Raw genomic sequence first — 9,982 nt, 5'->3', positions numbered from 1 at the left:
GGGAGGGAGGAAAAAAAGAAGGAAGGAAGGGAGGGAGGAAGGAAGGAAGGGAGGGAGGGAGGAAGGAAGGGAGGGAGGAGTGAAGAAAGGTAGGAAGGGAGAGAGGGAGGAGGGAAGGGGAAGGAGAAAGGGAAGGATTAAAAAATGTGCTAATATATTAATAGAAAGAGTTTTCTCCCATTATTTTACCAGTAGTCTTCTGGATATTGGATTATGCACAGATACTACATCTTAGTGTCAGGCCCAGAGTTGAATTTTATCCTGCTTGTAAGCTAATCCATCATCCTGTTTTTATTTCATGGATGCTGGCAGAAAAGAGACTCTTTGTCAGAGATGATGGGCTTTATTACTCATGGTACAGCAAGCAGCATGAGCATTAGTATGTTTGTATCCATTTCCCTTGCCTCAGTCCCACATGAGATGGAGCAGATGACGCCCACATGCAGAGGTTTTGCATCATACCTGAGAAACAGTAATTTGGGAACTCACTACTTTTTATAGCAAGCAGTAAGCCTGTCCTTTGGGGAAATATCTTAACTCATCTTTCAAGGTGGCTCAATGCAAACATAGTCCTGATAAAGCCACTGTGTAGAGTACTCATGGCATTTCACTCCTGGCATGCCCAGCAAGATGTGTAGAAGCCCGAGAAATACATACATGAAGGACTGTCTCCCAACACTTACCTTGAAAATATTATTGTAATCCCACTTCAACCAGATGAGATGACCAGAAAGTTTTGCAGTTGTCAGGGCTTTGTAGCATTTCAGAAATTCTGTAGCAATTGGCTCCTCTGTGGAACTATGCTCATACCAGGAGCAATTTCCAATAGCAAGCAATTGCTTAGCATGCCCCGTGAAAATGAAGAGCACAAAAGGTCTTCAGTGTGCCCTGCTCTAAAGCTGGCCTCCATGGTGGTTTGATAGTTTATCAAAAGCCACATTAATCCTCATAAATAGTGCTTGATTGTCAAAAGACAGCCCCCTTGTTCCAGCCTTGCAGTCTGAGCCATGCTTATTATTTTTCTTGACTTCTTGTACACAGGCTGCATGATTACCAAGTGGTCATGTGTAAACAGGAGGCTGTTTTGTGCTGATAAATGGATTCCCACTGTTGCACAGCCCCAAGGAGCCTGCATTTAAAAAAAAAGTTGAGATGCAGAACAGAACGCCGAATTTATTTTAACAGCAGGTGCTTATCATTGGTGACATTACCTGATACAGCTGATAATGTAAAGCATCATGACTTTGGAGCCAAATTTGGTTCATAAAGACATATAGGGAGATAAACTTAGGGCCTCATAGAAATTGTGAGCAATGCTTTGAATAGAATAATCTTATCTACATTCATCATGCAGCTAGCTCTCTCCCCCACTGAAATGAGACAAGGTAGATTCATGGCTCCCCTTAATGCTAATAGTAGCTTCAGAAGTAAATCCCTTGTTCCTCCACAGGAGAGGACGGCTGCCCCTCCTGTTATAATATGCACACAACTGTGTCAGTCTGAGCTAATTGGTGGGAATTTTGAATACAAGGAATTTGAAATTAACCTTTTTTAAATGGTGGCCAATACAATTGTTGACGATAGCAGCTGCTGGCTAAAAAGCAATTCCATTTCTCGGTGGTGTGCTGGTTCTGGTCAGCTGGTACTAAGCCTTCCCTGTCCTTGGGCCAGGTTATCTGCTCACACCCGTTTCTGCTTCTGGCACTAGCCTGTCAGGATATGCCTGGGTGGACTAGGAAGGAAGGCTGTGGGTAAGGCATGCTGGCATGGGATTCACTGATAATGGACTGTGCCTCTGAGATAAAAAACAAATTTAGCTATTTCTCTACTTTGTGAAGTTGAGTAAGTAGCTTAAGATCTTTGTATCCCATTTTAAACATTTATAATAACTCTTCTAATATTTTATCCACAGTATTTATCCTAAAGATTAAATGAGACAACATAGTTACAACAATAAAGAGTAAAATTAAGGAGCTTGTAGAGGTTCCCACTTGATTTTACTGAGGCGATTACTTGCAAGAATCTGAACCTCCCAAACCCTAATGTCTGCTAGGTCCAGCTTGCCTGAGGAAGAATTACTTTGCATAATAAAGAAGAGAAGGGTTTGATATTCCCAAGGAAGGATTTGGAAGGTTGGAGAGGAAAGAGAAGTTGAACCCAGAAAGGGAATGGCCGAATGAGCTTAGGGCAGTCATTGGCGAACCTATGACACGCGAACTCATTTTTTTTTGGTTGATTTTTCTTTGTTAAATGGCATTTAAATATATAAAATAAATATCAAAAATATAAGTCTTTGTTTTACTATGGTTGCAAATATCAAAAAATTTCTATATGTGACACGGCACCAGAGTTAAGTTAGGGTTTTTCAAAATGCCGACACACCGAGCTCAAAATGTTCGCCATCACTGGCTTCGGGTGTGATACACAGGGGTATCTGATAGGTGACCTTTGATCTGTCTCTGTGGCACCTTGAATAAAATCCTCACTCTTCATCAGGACATTTGCATAAGGAATAGTTTGGAGAACACACAGTCTTGGGGATGAGTATTGCAAACAGTTTGGCTCCAGAAGGTATAAGATTTCCATGGTTAGAGGACATTAACATTGAAAGTTTCAGCTGGGGCTCCCAGAGAGATAAGAGATAAGACACTTTTAGAGGGGAAGCCAGACTAAAATGCAGCTTTTCAAAGAAAAGGAGAACAGGTAGGAAGGCTCTCAACTTGTAAGGGTGGCAAAAGGAAGAAGTGGAGCAAGGATGTTGAAGTGAGCTTTCTACATCCGCAGCTGCTCCCTGGCTCCTTAGGTGTCTGAGCCCTGCCCGCTGCAGTGTCCTCTAGTTAGCGAGCTGTCTGAGGAGCAGGCCTTCCCTGTCAACTCCTAGATAGTGAGGAGTTGAGCCTGAGTGGGCTCTGCCAGTGTCTGGTGGGCTGTCCACACAGTTGAACACTGTGTGTCATGGCTCTGCAGCCCCCAGAGAGGCAGCTATTGGCCAGGTTGCTTGCCATGCCCTGCAGGACCTCAAGGTCATGGCAGGCAGCAAGTAAAAGCTCCAGCTGGACACATGGACTTACACCCTTGTCCCTGCTCTTCCTGCCCTCGGCCCAAGCATCTGCCCAGCTCTGCTTACCCTCTGGGGGTGCCTCCCTGACCCCAGTGTCTTGCATCTGTTGGTTGTGCTTATAATTCAGAACTTTGTAATTTTATTTCCCTTAATTTTTTCCTCCTTATATGTCCTCCCACCCCCTGCTAGTAGGGTGTGCACCTAAAGTTTGAAAGTGGGGAGGAGATGAGTGGAGAGAGAGCAGGCGTTGGTAATCCTTCCTTTCCATTGGTGCACCAGACTCAAACAAGGGAACACTGGGCAACTCTTACCTTGAACTGGGGTTAATATCTCGGTTTAGATAGTTTTACCATCTGCATGGAGACTGTGTTTGAGACTAAAATGGATGGTAGGATTCTGCATGATCTTACAATAAACAGAAAGGCCACGGGACCTGCAGTGTTTCCCAAGGCCTGATTCCTGGGCCAGTGTCTGGTGGGCTGTCCACACAGTTGAACACTGTGTGTCATGGCTCTGCAGCCCCCAGAGAGGCAGCTCGTGGCCAGGCTGCTCGCCGTGCCCTGCAGGACCTCAAGGTCATGTCAGGCAGCAAGTAAAAGCTCCAGCTGGACACATGGACTTACACCCTTGTCCCTGCTCTTCCTGCCCTCGGCCCAAGCATCTGCCCAGCTCTGCTTACCCTCTGGGGGTGCCTCCCTGAAGGCTAAGGAGGGAGGGAACTGCAGTTGCTTCAGTGGCCCAGGAGCCATCCTCATGTTACTAGTGATTATTGGAACAGCAACAGAAAGCAGCCAATTCAGAACTTTTCTAAAAACTGGGGTTAATATCTCGGTTTAGATAGTTTTACCATCTGCATGGAGACTGTGTTTGAGACTAAAATGGATGGTAGGATTGTGCATGATCTTACAATAAGCAGAAAGGCCACGGGGCCTGCAGTGTTTCCCAAGGCCTGATTCCTGGACCAGTAGCATCAGCATCTGCTGGAAACACATTGAAATATAAATTATCAGGCTCCGCCCCAAACCTCCCACATCAGAAACTTGAGGAGCGCAGGGCCAGTCCTCAAGGAGATTGTGACAGGCAGGAAAGGTTGAGAACCCTGTGCTAGAGCCGGGAGGCAAGCACTGGCTTTATAGGTGCTTTTATCTTGCTAATGATTAGGTAAGTAAAGGTGGGGAAATGCAATACAGGCACATCTCATTTTATTGCTCTTTGCTTCATTGAGCTTCACAGATGTGTTTTTTACAAGTTGAAGGCAAGAAAGATTATATTTCACTTTTTTAGGGTGGTCTGGAGCTGCACCTGCATTATCTCCGAGGTGTGCCTGTATACACTTCATGAATAACCATTTAGGGGTTATGTGAGGAAATGAAGCAATCATTTCACATGATTCAAATTGGGCTGTCAGACCATTTTTTCCCTGCTAGGACATCTTTTTGAACTCCCTATGTGGTAAATATCCAGGTTGGGTTGGTCTGTGTAACAACTGCATCAACTTGACAGGACGAATAGCTTTGCTGAAACTGGGGCCACAAAGTCAAGAAGAAGCCCCCCCCCCCCTCCATACCCATCTCATGATGGCTCCCTTAAACTGGTGTGTAGCACTTAGGCCCAAGCAGGATAACCATAAACAATATTATAGTTTGGCAAAGACATTCCGCTAAATTAACATTTCCATATTGTGCACGGAGCAAATCTCAAGAGAAAAACAAATTTAAGAATAGAATCTAAATATTTTTTTTTCTAAATTACAGAAAGTAAGGACTAGCTGCTAGTAAATATATCAAAAAATATGAATACACGATGAACAGATTTCCAAGCCTGAACATTGTGCCAACTCCATGTCATCTGTTAAATAAAAATACATCGTGCTTCACAGAGGTGTTACGAGGTGACATGAATTATAATGGTTGTAAAAATGTGACAGGCAAAAACCAGTAATCCCAGGTCCTTAAAAAATAAGGTTCAGTGTAATATTAAAATAATTTAGAAATAAGTGTAAAATCAGAGATAAAGTCACTCAAGACAATAAAAAAAAGCTATTCAGAATTACTAGTATTTTAAAGAATATTTTAAATATAAACAATGAGATAAACAATTGTAATGATGTTTTACATAGTGTTCAGAGGTTCTCTTATAGAATATTATAGTATAGTAATAAACATGCGATTAATTGTATTTGTTTCAATTTTCTTTAAAGACTTGAAGTTTTAGAGATTTATTTATTCTTAAAGTAAAATTTTTTTTCAGAGGAACATTTTTTTTCTATTGCCTCTTTGGATCCAAATATGATTTGCATATGTGTGTGTGGGGGGGAGAGGTGTTAAGGTATGGCTATCACTAAAATTCACTTTGTAAAAAACTTCTCTGTGAAATATGAGCATTACAGAAATATTCTCCTATTTCTCTTTATTGTGGTCTTTTTCTCTAGCTGGATTATAATCTCCATTTAGAATTTCTCATGTAATTTAGTGTGGTGCAATAAACACCATAAAGGCTCAATCAATCTTTTCAAAAAATATATCATTATTGTTGATAGTATTACAATAGTTCCCTTTGTTTTTTGTGGTTTTTTTCCCCCATTGACCCCCTCCACCCTGCACCTGTCACTCCCAGGCCTTCCCCAGACTATTGTCTCTGTCCATGCACTATGCATATAGCATATAAATTCCCCCATTAATCTTTTCCCCCCACCTGGGTTCCCTCTGAAAGTTGTTGTCTGTTCCATGCTTCTATGTCTCTGGATCTATTTTGTTCATCAGTTTATTTTGTTCACTAGATTCCAAATATGAGTGAGATCATGTGATACTGATTTTTCTTTGGTTTATTTCACTTAGCACAATACTCTCCAGGTCCATCCAGACTGTTGCAAATGGTAAGAGTTCCTTCTTTTTTACTGCTGCATAGTATTCCATGGTGTAGATGTACCACAGCTTTTTTATCCACTCATATGCTGACAGGCACTTGGGCTGTTTCCAAATCTTAGCTATTGTAAATTGTGCTGCTATGAACATAGAGTCAATTAATCTTTATGCAGTGGCCAGATAAGCTAGATAAAAACTCTTTTCACCCTTACTATCATCTGCCTACTGAAGTCCATCTTATTAGTCCCTCAGCAGACAGATGATAGAGTTAATTTGGGGTTAGGTAGAAGCAGCTTAATATCTGAAACAATTTCACTAGGAATGGTCAAAAGTTTTGGGGAAGCAGTCAGTGTTTATAACTTCTCCTTTTTTTGGTTTCGTACGGCACGGATTTTTTATTTCAAAGACATGATTTTGAAAATTACTAAAATTCTCATATAAAAAAGTTCTAAAATAAACTTCCACTAAGAGTAGTATCAAAATATTATTCTTTGAGCTCTGTAACACTCCATTATCAAACTTGTATCCAGTCATATGTATTGGGTTGAATGGATCCCATAAGATGTTAGGCTTGTTGACAGCACAACCTTGCAGATCTAGTCAACTTCTGAAACTTAGTTGGTTTAACACTTTCTAGTTCCTCAACCAGGAGAGGAGGGATAACATCTCTCGGGATTATGGAGGAAATAAAGTCATATTGAGACTGGTAATAAAGCTCCTTGGTTTCTGCAAAGGAGAGATCTTATAGAAGCATGTCATGGCTGCTTTTTCTAAGCTTATGAATTGAGGGGTTGACCCAGCAACAAGCTGAATAGCAAAGCATGTGTTTTTTAGTCCCCATTTTCCTGCAAAAGCATATTTTTGATTGAACCACAGTGGAAAGCCTAATTAAATGTTACAGAGACTCTCAGAACTTTAAACCATTCTCTTTTTTCTTTTTTTGTGTGACAACACAAACAAGTCTAATGTTCCCTTTTGCTGGCTGCAGATGTCCATTGTGAATGTGCATGATGAGCGGTGGAGCTGAGGCTTCCTCAGAGCCGATCTTCGGAGTGAAAATGAGGCATTGCACATCCTGCAGGTGCCTCTGCGGAGGGAATCTTTTCACTCTGAGGACATTTAACAGATAAAATATACAGCTGGCCAAAGAAAGCCTTTAGGCTATTTCAAAGTTTTTATACAAAATAAAATGCTTCATAAAGTTTGCTTGAAAGTGGAATTTTGTAAATATGGTCATCTCTGTTCTCTCATTTTTATTCCAATAATTCCAGGCAGTTTTCAAGGCTGAAAGTACTATTTTTAAGAATCCGATAAACTCCAATATTTGGAGTTCCAACAGAGAGAAAAACTGTCCATTAGGCACATAATTTGGAGGTTGTATTCAAGTAAACAAAAACAAAAATGCAATGATTCTTATATTTTGTCAATAATTGCTGCTTGCGGCTTGATTGTTTTGAAAATGTCAAGATCTCGAGCCACACATTTGTACCAAAGGCTTTCAAAGGACACCTAATGAGAACCATTTATGGAGATGGCGTTATGTCTGACTGGGAGAAAGCTGTTCATATGCTTAGCATTTGAACTAGAACTCACCATCTGATTTTTTTCAATCAAGGTCTGGGATTTGGAAAGAATCTATTGTTGAGTCCAAATTGTCTACTGAAGTACTTATAACTGAACTGGGGTTTGAAAAGAGTATCGTGAGAGTTTTTCCTTTCTTCCTTTCCTCAGAAGCCCCTTGATTGTACTGCCTGAGTCTGTGGGCTCCCCCTGTGATGACTCAGCTGTATTCCTCTTCCAAATATGCCTGCGTTCTAAAATGATTCTCTCTTTCTAACTCCCTGCTAGAACACCAGTTCTTTCTGTCAGCACAGCTGACCACAGCAAGAGGAAAGCAACCAGATGGAATTAATTCCCACTAAGATGAGAAAGTCTGCTAGCCTCAGAGGGGGTATTTGCTTCATAAAAGAGACTGCTTCAGAAGCTAAATTTATCTTTACTTTGCAGAATTTTGGAAATGAAGATCTTCAACTGCATGGAAGGGACTTATGTTTTTGTCTTTTTTTTTTTCAGTATTTGGTGCATAATATAGTAGGAAAAAAAAATGTAAAATCACCTTAAATGACCAGAAACAGAAACAGATTGAACTATGGAATGGTTAACACACTTAAGGAAAAAGGCCTTAATTAGATATTGGCCACTCTTGCAAATGTTGAAAAGAATCGTCACAGAGGTATATTTTCACAAGGCCTAGCCTAGCATAGTTTAGAGATGAGAGCCTTAGATAACAGAAGTTTTAGTGATCTTTCTTACTGGCAAGAAGATGCTATATTAAAACAGACCTTATTTACATTAAGCATTTGATTCATCTAATTAACTCTGTTCTATTTTCAAGTTTTCTAAGCAAACTTCTGGTTGCATTTAGTTTCCAGGTAATTCTGTCCACAGAAGGAATATACTGGTCACAGGGGCTTGAAGAACTCGGGACCCATAATAGTTATTTTTTCACATAAGTCAGGTGGGTTCAGAGAAACAGAAACACTGATTTTTTTCAGAGATTGTACCTTATGCAATGGCGGGAGATGGTTAAACAGTCTCTGTAAGGCTGTTGTTTTTGCACCCTTTCTGGAGCTTAGAGTCTGCAGGAGAATAAGTCAAGAACAGAAGATAGATGTGAAGTAGGGGAGAGCAAGGAAATACTGGAACCCATGGGCTAAGCTGGAGTCCACCAGGATGGACTGGAACCTGGGTCTCACACTGCCTCCAACTCTGATAGTGTGGGTGACCAGCAGAAGAAATGGATGCACTTTGTTACAGAGCCAAACACGCACCTGGGCCAGGAGACAGAGAACCTGACGGCCAACTGAGGGGAGATGAGCCCTATGTCAGTTGAGTATTAGCTGAAATATCAATGAGCTTGAGATGGAACAGCACCTGGTGCCCCTGAACCAACCTGAGGGTGAAAGCAATATGGCTGCTGCTTCAAATCGCCTTCCAAAACTCATGCAAAAAGCCTTTTTGGCCACTGCTGGAAAGAATTATGGGAAATGTAGTTCCAACTGAGCTAAATTGCCATGATATCCAATCCATTACACAGAATAACGTATTGGCATTCTGGTTTTATGTATCATCTTCATAAACTTGTTAATAAGAATCTGGCCCAGAGCGATGAATCTACTCTTGATGTCCTGACGAAAATAAGGAGGCTGGCTGAAGGCCAGAGCCTGGGGAGAAGTTTATCCCACAAAGCTAATGAGTGACACCCTGTGAGGCTTCTTATTAGACTGCCTACTCATCCCCCGGGCAGTGCAGAGGCAAGCTGTCATCAGTTTCCTACTGCTTGCCTGTAATCCTTTTTGCTTTCTTTCTTTCTTTTGTAAATTCCTATACCTGGAATGTCTCAAATCTCCACATCAGAGCTTACTGTGGACAGTGATTTTTCTTTGGTGTCCAGAATACGGAAAGTGAGAATAATAGTTCTTTGGTCCCAACATTATTCTTCTCCTTGCTAATTATCAAAAGTTCTTTTGTTGTCTGTCCTACACTCCTTTTTGTGTCAAACTTTAGGAACCAAAATATTCAAATATTATAGACTAGGGGCCCAGTGCACGAAATTCGTGCACTGGGTGGGTGGGGGGGAGTGTCCCTCAGCCCAACCTGCCCCCTCTCACATACCGGGAGCCCTCAGGCATTGACCCCCATCACCCTCCAATTGCAGGATCGGCCCCTTGACTAGGCCTGAGGCCTCCGGCAGAGGTGTCAGGCCTGGGCAGGGGACCCCCAGCTCCCCGCGGTTGCAGGCTCCACCCCTGCCCAGGCCTAACGCCTCTGGCTGAGGCGTCCGGCCTGGGCAGCGGGGACCCGCAGCTGCAGCGGCCCCGCAATCGAGGGCTCCGCTTTAGGCCCTGGCAAGGGACCCTAGCTCCCAGGACTGCCAGCTTCGACCGTGCCCAGCTCCCATCGCTGGCTCCACCCCTATTTCCTGCTATCACTGGCCAGGGCGGCAAAGGCGCCCGATTCTCCGATCATGGCTAGGGGCAGGGCAAAGGCAGCCCCC

Source organism: Myotis davidii, unplaced genomic scaffold, assembly GCF_000327345.1.
Source record: "Myotis davidii unplaced genomic scaffold, ASM32734v1 scaffold482, whole genome shotgun sequence".
Classification (NCBI taxonomy): Eukaryota; Metazoa; Chordata; class Mammalia; order Chiroptera; family Vespertilionidae; genus Myotis; species Myotis davidii.
The sequence above is the reverse complement of the archived record's forward strand: the minus strand, read 5'-3'. Positions refer to the sequence as shown.